Source organism: Orycteropus afer, unplaced genomic scaffold, assembly GCF_000298275.1.
Source record: "Orycteropus afer afer isolate SDZICR_OR568_19922 unplaced genomic scaffold, OryAfe1.0 scaffold00101, whole genome shotgun sequence".
Taxonomy (NCBI): Eukaryota; Metazoa; Chordata; class Mammalia; order Tubulidentata; family Orycteropodidae; genus Orycteropus; species Orycteropus afer.
Window position 1 is genome coordinate 649,778 of NW_006921688.1, and position 20,156 is coordinate 669,933.

The window sequence follows — 20,156 nt, forward strand, 5'->3', positions numbered from 1 at the left end:
CACTTCCAACACTAGGAGACCATTAGCTGCATATTAGATGGCTGCTTGAAATTCAAAATAGAGTCTCGTCAGTAATCACCACGCTATTTCCCTCTAGCATCTTAGTGCTTGAAAAACTAGGTACAGCAGTTTGAATTAGGGATTTTGGTGCTCTGAACAGCTCACTAGCCATTGTCACTTCTAAGGAGTATTCAGGCTACAGTTCTTCCAGGAAAGATTTGTTTATTCTTCTGGCAGTCCATGGTACTTTGAGTACTTTGCCAAGACCACAACTCAAAAGCATCAACTCTTCTGCAATCTTCTTTATTCATTGTCCAGCTTTCACATGTGCAGGAGACAATTGAAAATACCATAGCTTGAGTTAAGTGCACCTTCGTATTCAAACAGACATTTTTGCTCTTAAGCACTTGAAAGAGGTCTTTTGCAGCAGATTTGACCAATCTGCAATATGTCATCTGATTTCTTGACTGTTGCTTCCATTGGTGTTGATTGTGGAACCAAGTAATATGAAATCTTTGATAACTTGAATCATTTCTTAATTTATTGTGATGCTGCTTATTGGTCTAGTTGTGAGAATTTTTATTTTCTTTATTTTGAGGTAATCCATACTGTAGACTGTAGTCTTTGATCCTCATCAGTAAGTACTTCAAGTCATCTTCACTTTCAGCTAGCAAGATTGTGTCATCTGCATATTGCAAGTTGTTAATGAATCTTCCTCCAATCCTGATACCATGTTCTTCATATAGTCCAGTGTGGTAGTTAAGTTTGTGTGTCAATTTGGCTGGGCCAGGTTGAGTGGCTGGACAGCTGAATATAGTTATTCCCCATGGTGAGATTAGTAATTAACTCCATGGTGGAATCTATCGGAGCAGCTGAGTAGCTGCTATGGTTATGTCTGCTTCCCATATATAAAAAACAGCTTTGGGAATGATTTCTAGTTTCATGGCACACTTGAACCCTGCATGTAGTCGTGTCATTTTTCAGCAGCCTGCCATGCTCTGCCAACCTTGGGACTTTCAATACACTTGAATTAATGGCCTGCCATGTGGTTTGGTAACATCAGGACTGTGCCATTTTCTTTGTCGACCCTAGGCTTGTTAGCCTCAGTAGCCAGTAACTGTCTGAGTGAAAAGATGCTTCTAGCTTCAGTGGGCTGAGAGTAAAAGGGATAGCTGAAGCCCATGGTTGAGGGGATTTCACACAGCCCCCAGAGCCTGGCACTTTGAACCAGACTTCTAGCCTCCTGAACTGTAAGAGAATAAACTCTTGTTTATTCAAGCCATCCCATTTGTGGTATATTCCTGTCCGAGTGGCACTAGGTAACCAGAACATCCAGCTTCTCTGATTATTTGCTCAGCATACAGATTGAATAAGTATGGTGAAAGGATATAACCCCGATGCACTCCCTTCCTGATTTTCAACAATGCAGTATTTCCTTGTTCTGTTCGAATGACAGCCTCCTGGTCTATGTACAGGTTCCTCATGAGCACAACTAAGTGTTCTGGAATATCCATCCTTCTCAGTGTTAGCCATAATTAGTTATGATCCACAAAAATGAATGCCTTTCCATAGTCAATAAAACACAAATAAATATCTTTCTGGTTTTTTTTTTTTTTTTGCTTTCAGCCAAGGTCCATCTGACATCGACAATGATATATCCCTTGTTCCACATCCTCTTCTGAATCCAGCTTGCATTCCTGAAAATTTGCTGTCAATATATTTCTGCAAGCATGTTTTAAATTACCTTCAGCAAGATTTTACTTGTGTGTGATATTAATGATATTGTTTGTAAATTTCCACATTCTGTAGGATCACCTTTCTTTAGAATGGGTATAAATATAGATCTCTTCCAGTCAGTTGGCCAGGTAGCTGTCTTCCAAATTTCATGGCATGGATGAGTAAGTACCTCTAGCAGGGCATCTGTGGAAACATCTCAATGGGTATTTCTTCAATTCCTTCAGTGCAGCTTTAACTTCTTCCTTCAATACCATTGGTTCTCGATCATATGCCATCTTCTGAAACGGATGAACAGCAACCAATTATTTTTGGTACAGTGACTCTGTATTCTTTCCATCTTCATTTGATGTTTCCTGCATCATTCAGTATTTTGCCCACAGAATCTTTGAATATTGCAACTAGAGGGTTGAATTTTTTTTCAGTTCTATCAGCTTGGGAGTACTGAGCATGTTCCCTTTTGGTTTTCTAAGTTCAGGTCTTTGCACATTTCATTATAATAATTGTCTTTGTCTTCTTGAGATGCTCTTTGAAATCTTCTGTTCAACTCTTTCATCTTGTCATTTCTTGCATTTGCTTTAGCTATTCTCCATTCAAGAACAAGTTTCAGAGTCTTTTCTGACATCCATTTTCTTCCTTTCCTGTCTTTTTAATGACCTTATCACACAATTCATCTGGTTTAAATCAACTACATGAGTAGAAGTGAAAAAAGAATAGAAAAGGGGGCAAACATTAATTAAAAAAAAACAAAAAACATGAGTGGATATATTAATATTGTTGTTGTTGTTGTTATGTGCCATCGAGTCGGACCTGACTCATAGCGACCCCTCCTTGGGTTTCCGAGGTGGTATCACTACGGGAGTAGATTGCCCAACCTTCTTTCTGAGGAGTGGCTGGTGGGTTTGAACCTCCAGCCTTCTGGTTAGCAGTCAAGTGCCTTAGGCACTATGCTACCAGAGCTCCTATATATTAATATGGTAAATGAAAATTAGTAGATATTTACAAAGATGGATATTACATAAAAGTAAAAAGATTAATCCACCAGGAAGTCAATACAAGTCTAAATATGTATCCACCAAATAAGTCTTAATATAGTGGAGCTAATAGGGGGCAACCAAAAAAAGAAGAAAAAAAAAAGCTCACTGCCCTTGAGTCGATTCTGACTCATAGTGACCCTTTCTTGGGTTTCTGAAGTGGTATCATTATGGGAGTAGATTGGCCAGTCTTCCTCCCAAGGAGTGGATGTTTAAGGAGGCAAATTTAAGACAATTTATTTAGCCACAACCAAGCACCTTAAGGGAGTTAGTTGCTGGGCCAGTGGGCTTGGGACCATTGTCACAGGGAACATCAAGTTCAAATGACACAATATACTACCTCAAAACATTGTTATAATCCTACTTTGGCGAGTAGGAACTAGGGTCTTTACAGCTTGTGAGTGGCCATCTAAATTCAACTATTGGTATCTCCTTATCCAGAGAAAAGAAGAGTGAAGAAAATGAAACACTTATGGAAACAATTAGTCCAAGGGAGTAACAGACCATGGGAACCTCAGCCTGCACTCTGAGACCAGATGAAGTAGATGGTGCCAGCTACCACTTAGAAAGGGATCAAAATAGGAGATCACAGATAGAGTAGGAGAAAATTGTGGAAAAAACTCCAAAACCTAAAAAGGCCAGGATTACTGATCAGATAGAGACTGATGAAACCCCCACAACTATGGCCCCTAGTCACCCTTCAGACCTGGAATTGAACTCACTCCTGTGGTTTAACTCTCGGACAAACAACAGGCAAGCCTATGGCTGAAGATTACACCAGGAAATGCACTTCTTAGGACAATCAACCATGCGAGATCAGAAGGGCAGCATTTCCACATGGAGAAAGTTAGGGAGGCAGAAACGTACAGGAAAGAAGGACAGGATAAAGGCAACCATAGGGAGGGAAGAAAGCTGTTACATTGTGGGGACTGTAATCAATGTCACAAAAAGAAGTATGTACGAACTGTGAATGGAGAGCGAATATGCTTTGTAAAATTTCACCCAAATCACAATAAAAAGTTATACATATATAGATAGATATAGATAGATGATAGATAGATAGACAGAAATGAGAAGAGAAATAGACATCCACAGTAAGAGACTTTAACTCTTCCCTCTTAGCAATTGATAGAACTATGTTATGAATTGAAATGTGTCTCACACACACACACACACACACACAGAAAATGTGTTGTAAATCCTAACCTCTGTGCCTGCGATTATAATCCCATTTGGGAATGGGTTGTCTTGCTGGTGTTCGTGAGAAAGATTTAGTGTATGATATGTCTTGAATCAATCTCTTATAAGATATAAAAGGAACTGTTTAAGGAAAATTGACATATGTAGAAACCTCCAGTGATCCACAGTGGAATAAATAATTTTTTCAAGTGTCCATGGAACATTCACTAACATGCACAATCTTCTACATAATAAAACAAACTTCAACAAATATTTTAAAACAAAATTAGAGTATATTCTCTGGAAAAAAATCTCTAGATATGTAGAAATTAAACAGCATACTTCTAAACAATGTTTCACTGCTATTCATAAGGTTTTCAGTGGCCAGTATTCTCAGAAGTGGATGATCAGTATCCTAGGCATTGTTGTTGTTGTTGTTATGTGCCGTCAAGTCAGACCTGACTCATAGTGACCCCTCCTTGGGTTTCTGAGGCAGTATCACTACGGAAGTAGATTGGCTCATCTTCCTTCTGAGGAGTGGCCAGTGGATTTGAACCACCAGCCTTCTGGTTAGCAGTCAAGTGCCTTAGGCAGTATGCTATCAGAGCATTTAGTGAGCTGAAATGGACTGGTTCTGGCCATTTTGAATCAGACAATTATATAATCTACTATGCTGGAGATGACAAATTGAAAAGGAATGGCATTTCAATCATAATTAAAAGGAATGTTTCAAGATTTATCCTGAAGTACAATGCTGTCTGTGATAGGATAATATCCATATGCCTACAAGGAAGACCAGTTAACACTACTGTTATTCAAATTTACACACAAACCACTCAGCCAAAGATGAAGAAATTTAAGATTTTTACCTTCTGCAGTCTGAAAATGACCAAACATGAAGTCAAGATATATTGATTATTACTGGTGGTTGGAATGGAAAAGTTAGAAACAAAGAAGAATCACTGGTAGTTGGAAAACATCGCCTTGATCATAGAAATGACTCCAGAGTTCACATGATAGATTTTTGCAAGATCCATGATTTATTCATTGCAAATACCTTTTCTCAACACTGTAAATGGCACTTATACACATGGACCTTGTCAGATGGAATACACAGGAATCAAATCGACTACATCTGTGGAAAATGTATCATCAATCAAAGCAAGACCAGGAGCTGACCATGGAACAAACCATCAGTTGCTCATATGCAAATTCAAGTTGAAGCTGAAGAAATTAAAACAAGTCCACAAGAACCAAAATATGACCTTGATTATATCCCATCTGAATTTAGAGACCATTTGAAGAATAGATTTGATGCATTGAACACCAATGACCAAAGACCAGACAAGTTGTTGGATGACATCAAGAACATCACACATGAAGAACTCAAAGAGTCATTTAAAAGACAGGAAAGGAAGAAAAGACCAAAATGGATGTCAGAAGAGACTCTGAAAGTTGCTCTTATCTGTAGAGTAGCTAGGATGAGTGGAGGAAATGATGACATAAAAGAGTCAAAAAGAAGATTTCAAAGGCAGTTCAAGAAGACAAAGTGAATTATTGTAATGAAATTTGGAAAGACCTGGAGTTAGAAAACCAAAAGGGAAGAACACACTCAGCATTTCTCAAGCTGAAAGAACTGAAGGAAAAATTTAAACTTCAAGTTAAAGTACTGAGAGATTCTATGGGAAAAATATTGAATGATATTTTTGGTGCAAAAAACATCAAAGAAAATGGAAGGAATACACCAAGTGAATGTACCAAAAAAAAAAATTGGTTGCTGTTCAGTTATGTCAGGAGGTATATGATCAAGAACCAATGATACTGATGGAAGAAGTCCATGCTGCACTGAAGGAATTGGTGAAAAATAAGGCTCCAGAAATTGACAGACTACCCACTGAGATGTTTCAATGAACAGATGCAATATTGGAAGTGCTCACTCTTTTATGTCAAGAAATTTGGAATACAGATACCTGGCCAACCAAATGGATGAGATAAATATTTATGTCCATTTCAAAGACAGGTGATGCAACAGAATGTGGAAATTATCCATCAATACCATTAATATCATATGCAAGTAAAATTTTGCTGAAGATATTTCAAACATGATTGCAGCAGTATATTGACAGGAACTTCCAATAATTCAAGCTGGATTCAGAAGATGTGGAATGAAGGATATCATTATTGATGTCAGATGGATCTTGGCTGAAAGCAAGGAATACCAGAAAGATGTTTACTTGTATTTTATTGATTATACAAATGCATTTGACTGCATGGATTCTAACAAATTATGGATAACATTATGAAGGATGGGAATTACAGAATACTTAATTGTACTCAAGAAGAACCAATACATAGACCGGGAGGCAATCGTTCAAGCAGGGCCAGGGGATACTTCAGGGTTTAAAATCAGGAAGAGTGTGTGTCAAGGTTTTATCCTTTCATCATACTTATTCAATCTGTATGCTGAAAAAATATTCTGAGAGGCTGGACTATATGAAGAAGAGTGTGGCATCAGGATTGGAGGAAGAATCATTAGCAACAGGTAATATGTAGATGAAAAAATTTGGCAGAAAGTGAAGATGAGTTGAAACACTTACTGATGAAGATCAAAGAGTACAATCATCAGTATTGATTATACCTCAACAAAAAGAAAATGAAACTCCTCACAACTGGACCAATAAACAACATCATGAGAAATGGAGAAAAGATTGAAGTTGTCAGGGATTTCATTTTCCTTGGATCCACAATCAACAGCCATAGAAGCAGTAATCAAGAAATCAGATGGTTTATGGCATTGGGCAAATCTACTGTAAAATACCTTTTTAAAGTGATAAGAAGCAAAGATGCCACTTTGAAGGTTAAGGTGATCCTGACCCAAACCATGGTATTTTCAATGGCTTCATATGCATGTGAAATATGGGCAGTGAATAAGGAAGATCGAAGAAGAATTGATGAATTTGAATTGCAATGTTGGCAAAGAATACTAAAAATATCATGGACTACCAGAAGAACTAACAAATCTGTCCTGGTAGAAGTGCGGCTGGAATGCTCCTTAGAAGTGAGAATGGTCAGACTTCATCTCACATAGTTTGGACTTCGTATGAGAAGGGATCAGTCTCTGGAGAAGGATATCACACTTGCTAAAGTAGAGGGTCAGCAAAGGGGAAGACCTTCAATGAGACAAATTCACACAGTGCTGCAACAATGGGCTAAAGCTTACCAAGGATTGTGAGGCTGGCACAGTACCAGGCAGTATTTCATTCTGTTGTACACAGAGTCAGAGCCAAGTCAATGCCACCTGACAGCAGCAACAATGACTTCTCCACAATCTATTCATCAAAGAGGACATCTCCGGGAAATTAACAGCATTAAATGACATAAATGTAAAACCCATAATTTACCTGTCTCAAGAAACAAGGAAAAAAAAATAGAGCAAAATAAATCAACATGAACATCCTACTTGTGGCATTACATTATAGTTTTGCAAAATGTCTCCATTGGGGAAAACAAAGCCAAATGTACAAGAAATCTCTCTACATATTAATCTACAATAGTCTCTATATAGATTTTAATTTAAAATTCTATTTATTTTTTGAAGTTTAATGAAATCACGGAACACATATACATAGCCATAGCCTTACATTACAACTAAAACAGAGATAATTATAAGCAAATTCTCAGTGTTAGGGAAATTGTTCTTTCCCACTTGTATCTGCAAACATTATTGTATACCAGAGTGATAGCCTCATTTTCTTTACAGTCATCCTTAATTTTTAATGCTCAACAATTGTACTTATATATTTAATATTGCAGTATTATATTTACCAAAAGAAACAAACTCACTGCCATTGAGTCAATTCTGACTCATAGAGACCCCCTTTGGGTTTCTGAGGTGGTAAATCTTGTAGATCGCCAAGTCTTCCTTCCACAGAGTGGCTGGTGAGTTTGAAATGTCAACCTTCTGGTTAGCAGTCAAATGCCTTAGGCACTATGCCACCAATATTAGGAAATACAGAATGTTCTCATTTTCCTTTGTAGGAGAAGTGATTTGTTAAATCATTCTGTATCAATTAGATGATTATATGACCATCAAAAATAAGTTTGAATTTAACGTAAGATGTTTGTGGTATAAAATTAAGTAAAATAGACACAAAAGAGAATAAAGAATATAGCTCTCATTGTAGCAAGATATGTATACATGTAAAAGACAAAGACATCATGAATGATAGAAAGAGGTTTGCTCAAGTGGTGGGATTATAGGCTGACCCTTTGCTGTAGAGTCAATTCCCACTCACAGTGATTCTATAGGACAGAGTAGAACTACTCCATAGAGTTTTCAAGGATGTAAATCTTTATGGTAGCAGACTGTCACATCTTTCTCCTTCAGAGTGGTTGATGGGTTAATCACTGCTTGTGTTCTCAATTCGCATACCTGTGTTCAAAACACCAAGGATGCGAAATGAATCCGCAGTTATTTGAAGTCAGAGTATCAATCTTTGTTTTCAAAGATAAATTAAAATAGCTTTAGTAGTTTTCCTTTCCAAGTGACTTTCCATCTGTTACACTTGAATTTGGCTGGAATTTTGTGTGTTAAAACACAGAGTGAAGACAAGTCAATTATGAGATAACTTGATGCTATTTTTAAAGATCTGTTGAGATGTGAAATGATTCTGTTGCCTCAGAGGCAGGGGTGAGTAAAGGAGACCCAGAATAACAAGGATCTAATCTATGAGGACCTGAGACTAAGGAAACTTAAGGGGGAAAAGAAAAGTTGATGTTACAATCACTTTACTTTGGTCCCCAGCAAGATGTAAGTTGATTATATAAACTTTTTCATGAACAAAACAGGAAGCAAAATCTGCCTTTGTAATTCTGTAGTGATTCAAGGTCCTTCCATCAACTCTCCCATATCCTTCCCCTTTAATTTTCACTTTCTATCCATCCTGCTCCTCACAATTGTTAGTAGACATCAATTTGTTTATATTTCAAGAAAAAGAAAGTCTTTTTTGCTTTATGTCTTTTGAGGACTTCATAAGTAGCTATACTCTACCAAAGAATATTGTCACATATTCTAACACAATATAATACAGTATGACTTCAAAATGAATAGAAATAAGTAGATGACAGGTGTATAGATGATAGATGACAGATGATAGATAGATAGATAGATAGACAGATGTATACATACATAGAATTTTCTTCCAACTCTGTATCTAATTGATCCCAAACCGACTACATTTATTACCATAAATTTAACATGGAACAAAAGAATGTAGTCAGAACAGAACCCAGAATATTGGATGCTTTCATTAATACATTGTATAAATTTCATTAATACATAGTTACTTTTGGGAGGGAGAGAATTTGTGAGGTGAGAAGAAAGGAGATTGTGGAATGCTAGTAACAATCCATTTTTGACCTAATTAATGGTTATGTGGGCATTACCTCATGTTCAATATGGTTTTAAAATTGAAGGTTCAAACCCACCAGCCACTCCTGAGAGGGAAGGTTGGGCAATCCTACTTCCATAGTGATACTGCCTCGGAAACCCAAGGAGGGGTCGCTATGAGTCGGGTCTGACTCGCCGGCACATAACAACAACAACAACAATAGTAAATTGTCATATATCCTACAAAATTATTTATTTCACCAATGAATATATGTGTTGATACACATAGATGGAATTCAACCATTTTAATGTCTTCACAATATTTTTTTACTATCTCCTTACAACTTATTTATCCATTACCTGCCAGCAAATAGTTGAGAGTTAAGGCAATTTCCCCCTATTTAAAAAATGCTCCAATGGGCATCCTTTACTGTATCTTCGTGTGCAACGTGTGAGAGTTTCTCTGGAGTCTACGTACAGAAATGGAATTTCCATGCCATAGGGCTTGTGCCTTTCCAAATTTACTAGGGTCTGCATAATAGCTCTCCAAATCGTGTCAATTTATGCTTCTACCAGCAGTAACTAAACTTTTTGCTTTCCCTATTCTCCTCAAGACATTTAATTGTGTTGCCAATCTGATTAGTATGAAATACTTCTTTTTATTATCTTCAATTTGTGTTTCTCTGATTACTAATGAGATTGAAAATTGTTTTCATACCCTTGCTGGCCATTTTGGGTTTCTACTTCAATTAATTGCTTTTTCATCTCCTTTCGCCCACTTTTCTATTGGTAATTTGAGTTTTCTTAGTGTTTTGTAGTAGCATTTTATATACTGGGAATACGAATCCTTGTCAAATATATATGCTGCAATGCCTTCTCCAAATCTTTTAAAAAATGTTTATAATGATGTAGCACATTTTTAGTATAGATTTTTCCTCAACTGTGTACATTTCAAATATTTTTAACTTTGTAAAGAAAAGTTGAAAGACTAGTAAAATATACAACCAAATATTCTTTACTGAAATTCATTAATGATCAATATTGTGCCACATATTTGTTTTATCTGACTACTTACTCTTTGTTTTTTGTTTTTTTTTTTTTTTTTGGGCTATTCAACAGTAAGTGGGCACTTTACCTTAAATACTTCAAGATAGATCCTGAGAATAAGATATTATCCTATACAATCCCAATACCATTATTATTGTTGTTGTGTGCTATCTGATTGATTCCAATTCAGCAACCCCACAGGACAGAGTAGAATTGCCCCATTGGATTTTATCTTTATGGAATCAGGTTGCTGGGGGTCTTTCCTTCCATGGAGCTTGCTGGTGGGTTGGAATAGCCAACGTTTCAGTTAGCGGCCAAGAGCTTAACTGTTGAATCACCAAAATTCCTTTATACGCTATTATCTAAAATACACAATACAGTTTTTGCAAATTTATCTTCCCACTAAAAATGTTCTTTATAACTTTTTTAAAAATGCAAAATGCAGTCAATGACTATGCGTAATATTGGGTGGTCCTATACAAACAAATTGTCCTTTGCTGAGATTCATCAATTTTAAATATTGTGCCACATCTATCAATCTGACTACCTACTAACAAAATAGCTTATTTGATAATAATTCCCCTAACATTTTTAGGGGGGTCTGGTCTCAGTGACATTGACATTTTGTGAAGTCCAGGCCAATTATCTTGTAGAATATCCAACAATGCTAATGTGTTTGATTGTCTTCTTGGTTCCAGAATCTGGTTAAAGAAGTTTGGCAAGTATACTGTGTGGATGATCTCACCTATGTTTTGATGCATCACATCAGGAGGCATATAACACAAGTCTTTCCACTTTTATAATAACTTGCATCACATATTCAAAGTGGCGTCATGGATTGAATTGTGCTCCACAAAATACGTGTCCACTTGGCAGGGCCGTGATTCTCAGTGGTTTGGCAGTTATATAATGATGTAATCAGACTCCATGATGTGATCTGATGTGATCAGCCAATATCAATTGTACAGAGATTAGGGTAGGATTGCTAAGGTCACAGTTCTGATCCATGTAAGGGCAGTTTCTCTGGGGTATGGCCTGCATCACCTTTTATCTTACAAGAGATAAATGGAGAGAGAAGCTGGCAGAGAAGGAGGTAGCTACTACTATCAAGAAAGAAGAGCCAGGAGCAGAGTGCATCCTTCGGTCTCAGGGCCCCTGAGCTGGGAAACTTCTAGACACAGAGAAAGATTGATACCAAGACACAGAGAGATTTTCAGGAACACCAGGCCGACAGATGTTGAAAGAAGAAACGGACCTTCCCCCAAAGCCGACAGAGAGAGAAAGCCCTGCCCCAGAGCTGGCACTCTGAATTTGGACCTCTAGCCTCTGAAACTCTGAGAGAATACACTTCTGTCTCTTAGGGGCATCCACTTGTGCTATTTCTGCTATAGCAGCACTAGAGAACTAAGACAAGTGGTATTTGCCAAATTTCTCCATGTACAGCATTTTCTAAACATAATTATTAATGACTGCTCTAAAAGAAATTTGTTCCTATCCCAAAGACAGAGACACTCAAATATTTCTTCTGTTAGTTTTAAATGATTTGTTTTCCACAGTTAGATGTTTACTGTTCCTGAAGTGAATTACTGTGCATTACAGTAGGAATCTAATTTTATTATTTCACAGTGACAGCCAATTATTTCAACACCATATCATTTCCTCACTTATTTGCAATGCATCCTTTATCACAGTGGTTCTCAAAGTGTCACCCAGGAGGAGCAGCAGCAGCTGGGAACTTGTTAAAAAAGAAAAAAGCTAATTCTAGGATACCCCCCTTTCCCCCCCCGACAACCACCACCAGCTGCCCTCATGCCAACTGCTCAGGACGACCCCATGTGGCCAGAGTAAAACTGGGTTTTACTGTGCTCCACAGGGTTTTCCGTGGCTGATTCCCCCCACCCCAAGAATATCAATAGATTTTTCTTCTAAGTCACCTCTCGGTAGAGCCGAGTCTCCAACTATTGGGTCAGCAGCAAAGCTCATTAATTATTTGTACCACCCAGAGCTCTGGACCCCAACCCAGACCTTCTGAATCAGAAACTTCAGACTGCGGCCCAGCAATCTGTGTTTTAACAGTCTCTCCAGGTGTTACTGGTTCACACTAATTTCAGAACCACTACTGTATCAAATACTAAAGCTTTAAATATACTTGGGTTTGTTCCTTAGCTCTATAATATTAAGGTCAGCAAACTCTTTCTTTAAAGGGTTAATAGTAAATACATTTTGCTCTGTAGGAAGCACAGGTAGTCCCTGAATTAGGAGGTATTCAAGTTATAAACAAACCATACTTAGATTATCTTTTTATTCCCCCTACATCTTGTCATTAATAATATGTAGAATACAATGTTGCAGCTTGTAATCTGCTGATGTTATTCTCAGATGTTCACCCACAAATGTCCAGTCATATGATTTACTGTTCAAAACACTGCTGTATAGATTTTTTTGCCAACCTAAAACAGGGACTTTACTTGCTTGAAAATATAGACTCACCACTCTATCCTACAGGGTTGCTATGAGTAAGAAGTGATTCATTGGTAGTGGGTTTTATTGATCACTTTGCTAAAGTTAGGACCTCTGGTAGCATAGTGCCTAAGGCCTTAGACTGATAACCAGAAGGCTGGCGATTAAAGTCCACCAGGCACTCCTCGGAAGGAAGAAAGGCAATCTATTTCCATAGTGATACTGCCTTGGAAACCCAAGGAGGTTCCTTATGAGTCAGATCTGACTCGTCGGCAGTGAGAGTGAGTGAGAGCGAGCGAGTTGCTAAAGTTAAGGAGGAGCTCTGGTAGCATAGTGACTAATATATCTGACTGCTAACCAGAGGGTTGGTGATCCAAACCCACCAGCCACTCTGCGGAAGTAAGACGGGTCAATCTACTTCCAGGATTTACTACCTCGGAAACCCAATGGGGGTCACTATGAGTTGGAACCAACTCAATGGCAGTGGGTTTGGTTTGGGTTTTTTTTTTTTCCTAAAGTTAATAGGCAGATTTGGGAAACTATGAGATGTTACTATAAAATATATGAAGGTAAAAAGAAAAGGGCCATTCAGACAACTTCCAGAGATAATCCAGATGATCCATAACCTTTTGCTGGACTATATGAAGAAGAGTGTGGCATCAGGATTGGCGAAAGAATAGTTAACAACCTGTGATACACTGATGACACAACTTTGCTTGCTGAAAGTGAAGATGACTTAAAGCACTTACTGATGAAGATTCAAGAATACAGTCTGCAGTATGGATTACATCTCAATACAAAGAAAACAAAAATCCTCACAATGTACCTATAAGCAGCATCATGATAAATGGAGAAAAGATTGAAATTGTCCAAAGACTTCACATTGCTTGGTTCTACAATTGGTGCCAATGGAAGCAGTAGTCAGGACATAAGACGATGTATAGCACTGAGCAAATTGGCTGCATAGAACCTCTTTCAAGTGCTGAGGAGCAAAGATGTCTCTTTGAGGACTAAGGTGGCCTGACACAAGCGATGCTATTTTCAATCACCTCATATGCATGTGAGAGTTGGACAATGAATAAGGAAGACCGAAGAAGAATTGATGCTTTTGAGCTGTGATGTTGGTGAAGAATGCTGAAAATACCATGGACTGTGAAAAGAACTAACAGGTCTGTTCTGGAAGAAGTGCAGCCGAAATGCTCCTTGGAAGCTAGAATGGCCAGACTTTGTCTCAACTACTTTGGTCATGTTGTCAGAAGGGACCATTCTCTGGAGAAGGATGTCATGTTTGGTAAGGTAGAGGGTTGATGAAATAGGGGAAGGCCCTCAGTGAGATGGATGGGCTCAAATATAGTGAGAATTATGGAGCTGGCGCAGGACTGGGTAGTGTTTTGTTCTGCTGTGCACAGGGTTTCTATGAGTTGGAGACAACTTGATGGCACCTAACAACAACAAATCTTTATGGAAGTAGATTGCCCATCATTCTTCTGCAGAGCAGCTGGTGGATTTGAACACCCAACCTTCTGGTTAGTGGTCAAATGCCTTAGGCATTGTGCCAGCAGAGATCCTTAGAAGGTTCCACAAGTGGAGTTATTATCACAACTCACAAAATGCCAACATTGCCCATCTGTTCTTCATTGCATTGTCAGAGTAAATTTTTATGATTTGTGTATATTTTTATGTATATATGTGTGTATTAAAATAGATAAGTTTATATGCAATGTTTCCAACCCCCAAAGACAAATAAAGATCAGATTTATAAAGATACTGATAATAAAAGGCAATAGGGGCTCTGGTGGGAGCTCTGGTAAAATAGTGGCTAAGGCACTTGACTGCTAACCAGAAGGCTGGTGGTTCAAACCCACCAGCCACTCCTCGGAAGGAAGATGGAGCCCTCTACTTCAGTAGTGATACTTCCTTGGAAACCCAAGGAGGGGTCGCTATGAGTCAGGTCCAACTTGATGGCACATAACAACAACAAAGGCAATAATGAAACTAAGAAGAAGAAAAAAGAGGTATTCAATGTGCATTTGAACTGACTCAGAATGGAGTTGTTGGAATGGAACCCCATAGTATGTCAGGGACTACACAAGTCTGACATGAGCATAAAAACAGTCATAGACATGAAAAGGAAGAGGTGTGGCTTTGTACCAGTAAAACTTTATTTACAAAATTAAGTAGCAGGACTGATTTTACCCATGGGAAGTACTTTACTGACCCTTGTACAGTCCTTCCGTGAGGCTCTCCAGCTGTCCTTCTTCACTGAAGGTACAAATTCTGGCCTGAAACTCATAGCAGAGTCTTCAGTCAAGATTGCTGGTTGGAAAAAACAACAACTCTCTATGGATGACAGACAATGACTTGGTTAATTTATGATGGTAACTGATGACATCAGAGTCAACCATTATCAGTTGTTGGTGATTCTGACTCATGGTGACTCTGTGTGTGTCCGAGTAGAACTGTGCTCCATAGTATTTTTAGAGGTTGGTTTTTCAAAAGTAGATCCCCAAGCTTTCCATCTGAGGTGGCTCTGTGTGAACTTGAACCACCAACCTTGTGGTTAGCAGCTAAATGTACTAACCATCTGTACCACCCTGCAATTCCAGTATCAGGGTCTTAATATAAGGATAAAATGCAAATCTACTGCCATTGAGTCGATTCTGACTCAGAGTGACCCCCACTGGGTTTCCAAGGCTGTGAATACTTACAAAATGAGATTGCCTCATCTTCCTCCCATGGAACAGCGGTGGGTTTGAGTCACTGACCTTCTGGTTAGCAGCCAAATGCCTTACCCACTATGCCACCAGAACTCCTTAAATATCATCAGTGTGATAGTTGGATCTGTATGTCAATTTAGCTGGACCACAATCCTGTGTGGTTTAAGCAGTTGCGATGTGGTTATTCCCATGATGGAATCAGATGTATATGTTTTGAGCAGCCAATCCATTGAAAGGGGGTTTCCCTAAAGGTGTGGTCTGCTTCCGGTATGTTTATGGACATCCTGGGAAAAGAGACACTCTTCTGTGGATCGGGATTCTGTTGTGCTGCCTACAACTTCTGTGAGCGAACAATCCACCATTGGTCCTGGAGATCTTGGATTCGTCATTCATTGGAGTCAACAGCCAGTATACTGCCTGCTAACCTTGAACTCCTCAGCCCCTGCAGCTGTGTGAGTCGGGAAAAGCCTCCAGCTTGACGTGTGATCCAAAAACTTGGGTCTTGCCTGATTCTATTAAGTGTGTGAGCCCTTTTCCTAAGATAAATTTCTCTTTCTCTCTATATATAAGCTTTAATGGTTTTGTTTCTCTAGAAAACCCAGTCTAACACAGTAAGCCTGGCTTAAAACAGAGAAGAAAGGATTTTCAACTTGGTTTAAAATAACTGTTCATAAAAATTTACCCAAAAGGAAATACTGGTCAAAAATAGTTGTTTTTTTGTTTTGCTTTGTTTTCAATTTTTTATTGTGATGTGGGTGAAATTTTGTAAAGCAGATTCATTTTACATTCAACAGTTCATACACATTTTGTTTTGTGACACTGATTACATTTCCCGCAGCGACAGAGCTCTCTGCCCACTTCCTCCCTGGGGTTACCCTTTCCCTGTGTCCTTCTTGCCTCTGTATGCCTGCCTCCCTGCCTTTCTCCCTGTGCAAATGCTGCTCTTCTGGTCTCCCATGGTTGATTGTTCTAAAGCATGCATCCTCCCTGGTGTAGGTGTTCAGCTCAGCTCAGAGGCCTGTTGTTTGGCTGAGAGTAAAGCCACGGGAGTGTGGTCAAGAATGAGGTCAATTCCAGGCCCAAAGGTGACTAGGGGCCATAGTCTTGGGGGTTTCACCAGTCTCTCTCCAGAGAGTTAACCTGGTCTTTTTTCTTAAATTTTATTCCACAGTTTTTCTCCCACTCTATCCAGGATCTCTGGTAGCGTAGTGCCTAAGGCATTTGACTGCTAACCAGAAGGCTGGTGGTTCAAACCTACCAGCCACTCCTTGGAAGGCAGGTTGGGCAATGTACTTCCATAGTGATACCACCTCAGAAACCCAAGGAGGGGTTGCAATGAGTCAGGGCTGACTCGACAGCACACACCAACAACATCTAGGATCTACATTTTGATCCCCTTCCAAGTAGTTGGCACTAGTAGCTGAACAACATTTAGTTCTTCTGGTCTTAAAGTCACACAGCTGAGGTCCTTATGGTCCAGTTGTCCTTTGGACTGTTTCCATGCGTCTTTGATTTTCTTCACTCTGCTTTGTCCAGACAAGAAGATACCAAGGCATCTTAGATGACCACTCAAAAGCTTTTAAAAACCCCAGATGCTACTTACCAAAATAAGATGTAGAACAATGTTTATGTGTACTATGCTGTGCCAATTGAGCTTGATGTCCCCTACAACTGTAGTCCCCAGCCTGCAGGCTCAACAAATAAAAACAGTTTTGTACTGACCCCAGTAGAGAATTCTACTATCTTCTATCCTGATTGTTCTGGTTACCTAGTGCCATACTGACAAGAATATACCACAAATGGGGTGGCCTGAACAAACAGGAGTTTATTCTTACATTTTGGAGGCTTTAAGTCCAAGTTCAAAGTGCCAGGCTCTAGGGGCTGAGTGAAAGCCCCTCAACCTTGGGGTCCAGCCCTGCCTCCTGCTTCTGGCCCTCTGGAGCTAGAGGCATTTCTTCACTCAGACAGCTGCTGGCTGCTGAGGCTGAGAAGCCCCAAGTTTGACAAGTAAAAAGACACAGTCCTGATGTTACCAAACCACACAGCAGGCCATTAATTCAAGTCCATTGTAAGTCCCAAGGTCGGCAGAGCATAGCAGGCTGCTTAGCAACAGCTGCGTGCAGGGTCTAAGCTTGCCATAGGCTAGAGACCATTCCCAAGGCTTCTCTTTATATACAGGAAGCAAACCACATCCCTAAAGCAGCAACTCAGCTGCTTGTGGTAGATCCCACCATGGAGTTGATTGCCAGTCTCATCATAGGGAATACCTACCACCAGCTGCCCAGCCACTCAACCAGGCCCAGCCAAACTGACACACAAACATAACTGCCACACTTACTGAATTTGAATTTCAAAAGACATGGCTGAATGGCCAGGCAGACACTATCTTTTAACCTGGTGTCAGTTGATCTCAGTAAAGGGGGAGGGCAGGACTCAATTAGTCAAATACATTTCTGCTTTCTCTTCTCTTTATAAGGAGCTCTGGTAGCCTAGTGCCTAAGGCACTGGACTGCTAACCAGAAAGCTGGTGGTTCAAACCCACCAGCCACTCCTCGGAAGGAAGACTAGGCAATCTACTGTCTGTAGTGATACTAGTTCAGAAACCCAAGGAGGGGTTGCGATTAGTTGGATCCAACTTGACGGCAATGAGTTTTGTTTGTTTTTGTCTTCTCTTTATAAGCCACATTGTTCCTAGTTTCTTCCAGCCATTTATATTTTCTGAAATAAAAATGTTCTTCCATATGCATAAAGAATAACTATTTAGAATAAATCTTATGTTCAAATTTGTTGAGTTTCAATTATTTTTCAACTCATAGCATTTAGTCAATTTCAACTCATAGCAACCCTATTGGACAGAGTAGAACTGCTCCATAGGGTTTCCAAGGCTGTAATTCTTCTGGAAGCCGATTGCTACAGCTCTCTCCTGTGGGGGCACTCATTCACTGTCGTGGAGTCAGATCTGATTCATAGTGACCCCTCCTTGAGTTTCGGAGGAAGTAGATTGCCCAACCTTCCTTCCACAGAGTGGCTGGTGGGTATGAACAGCCAGCCTTCTGGTTAGCAGTTAAATGCCTTAGGCACTATGCCACCAGAGCTCTGGTGGGTTCGAATTGCCAAACTTTGGGTTAGCTGGCAAGTGCGTAAACACTGTGTCACCAGGGGTCCTTCAGCCAGACCATAAAAAAACAAAAACAAAAACAAAACACTGTCTTCAAGTTATTTCTAACTCATAGATTCCAGTGGTTTCCAACTCACAGCGACCCCTCCTTGAGTTTCGGAAGCGGTATCTCTACGGAAGTAGATTGCCTAATATTTCTTCCTAAGAGTGGCTGGTGGGTTTGAACCACCAGCCTTCTGGTTAGCAGTCAAATGCCTGAGGCACTACGCCACCAGAGTTCCCATAGAGAATACCAATTTTTGAAATATATATATGTTAGTAACATTTTGTCTACACAGACTTAAACTAGAGAAGGCTGAGCATTGGTGAGCATTTTTTTTTTTTTTTTGGATTGGATGACTCTTCCCATACAGCTCTTAACTTCACTTGTTGTTTAAGAAATATGGAACATTTCAGAAAAAAGAAAAATACCCTTATTATTTCTTGTGCCTCTTCACATAAGGTGAGAAAACAAAATCTCTGGTTTTCCAGAGACCCATTGGGAAATCTCAAAGATAGTTGTAGGTGTAAAAAGATCTTGAAATTTTTATTCCATTGTTTCTATATTTACTATCTTACCTTCAAAAAGCAAAATCAAATGAGTTATCAGGAGATTTGGAAAGTAGTTTAAGTTAGGGGTATGGATGCATGAGAGAAAAGAACTGGTTACCTGTTTAATCAGGTGACAATGCATCACACCTGAGCTCATGCAGCCTGTGCGCAGCAGTTTCCCTGTGTCACGTGAATCCCGTGGGCACCTCAGTGGATGAAAACTGCTAGAGAGGTTCCGATGTGGCAACATGGCGACTCCTACTGAATGCACGCCAAAAATTGTATGTAATTCATTCATTAAGGAGGGGACCAGCAAACTGAAACCAAGTCAAATGAGAATTAGAATTTGGAGATTTGTATTCTCTCCTGGGTCAAATTATTTCCATCTTTAAGCACAGGAACCATTTGCATCACTATGGACAGGAACTCTGTCCTTTAAGTCAGTCCTTTGCAAGTTAACTTCTGATTACAGAATGGCAAAATAGCCCTGCCCCAGAGGACCAAAAGTTCAGCTTTTCATAGAATCAGGTAACCCCAAAGGGTCAGCGAGAAAACACTCAGCTTTCCATCAAAAGGATATTCAGGACTCCTTTGACCATCCCAAGACTGTCCACATTTTCCTGCCTCATTTAAACAATTTTCCTCTTCCGTCTGGCTGACTTTTTTGTCAGAATAAATACATTATTAGCTCAGTTAGAGTTCACAGTGGGAGATTTTCTTGGTCCTTACCTCACCCTTGGAAGAGAGTTTGCCTGCATAGGGAATTCTAGGGAGGTGGTTAAATTCCTTTAGCATTTTGAAGATATTATCTCACTAGCTTTTGGCATCTATTTTTGCTGATAAGAAGTCTGATGTCAGTTTAATTGTGATTCTTTTGTACATAATAA